This window comes from Macaca nemestrina, chromosome 1, assembly GCF_043159975.1.
Source record: "Macaca nemestrina isolate mMacNem1 chromosome 1, mMacNem.hap1, whole genome shotgun sequence".
NCBI lineage: Eukaryota > Metazoa > Chordata > Mammalia > Primates > Cercopithecidae > Macaca > Macaca nemestrina.
Genome location: NC_092125.1, coordinates 116,633,127 through 116,634,393, shown reverse-complemented (window position 1 = coordinate 116,634,393; position 1,267 = coordinate 116,633,127).

The following is a 1,267-nucleotide window of genomic DNA, read 5'->3' as shown; positions in this document are numbered from 1 at the left end:
GTGGTGTCCATGCTGTGCGTGAATATGCTCTGCAGTCTTGAGACCATTACACAGCTGGACAGAGAAATGCCTGGCCAAGCCACCAATGGGAAATGCTTTGCAATGCAAATGAATCCTCCAAAGCCAAGCATTCCCTTCTCCTACTAATTACTTTTACCTGGTCGCATTAGAAATCCTGGCCAACATGGTGAAACCCCGTCTCTACTAAAAATACAAAAATTAGCCAGGCATAGTGGCACGTGCCTGTAGTCCCAGCTACTCGGGAGGCTGAGGCAGGAGAACCATTTGAACCTGGGAGGCAGAGGTTGCAGTGAGCTAAGATCGTGCCATTGCACTCCAGCCTGGCGACAGAGCGAGACTCGGTCTCAAAAAAAAAAAAAGAATGGCTTCATATTTTGTACAGTCAGGAGCTGGCTCAATGTTAATGTCATTGTCTCTCCTGAAATCACCTGTCAGTGCAAGAGGGCTCTGAATTTCCTTTCTTATTTCTCGATCTAAGCGTGTACATAGTGTCATGGGCCAGGTTAATTAAAGCTCACTGAACATCACATACTATCCTCTGAACAATCATACATGTTGCTTCTTTAAAAGCAGAAAAGAAAAAATCAGGTTCTGTATGCCCTACCAAGCTTAAATCGTCTCTGTGATGGGAACTGTACAAAAGTCAACAGGTCAACAACAAACACGAATTTACACACTCAGTAGGTGAAAGAGTGAGCCAATTCATAGATTTCATTTCTGATTGTACTTTTTAACATTTTATTTTGAAAGAATTGTAAATCCACAGAAGGTACCTAAAAGGTGGAAACAACTCAAATGTCCATTGATGGATAAATGGATAAATGTGGTATAGTGGTCCGCCCTTATCCTGGGGGGATACATTCCAAGATCCCCCAGTGGATACCTGAAACTATGGATAGTACCGAACCCAACTACTGTCAGTGGCAACACGTTTCTGTTCACATATTCCGCCTACATAAATTGTATGTAGGTACATACATAAATTGTATGTAGGTATGTACGCTTTTTCCAGCTTAACTAAACACTTACCAGTATTGTGGTCGTAATTTGTGGTTTGAGGTGTGACAGCAAAACTAGCACGAATTTCTTTTTTCCCCTTCACAATTTCACAGATAGAAGATTCGTTCCTAACTATAGATCTTAGCAGCCTCAGCATACCATTTTTTTTTCTTTGCTGAAGTCGAGAATTTTCATCTTTTCACTTAAAGGAAGCACTTTATGGTTTCTCTTTGGCATACGTGAGTTG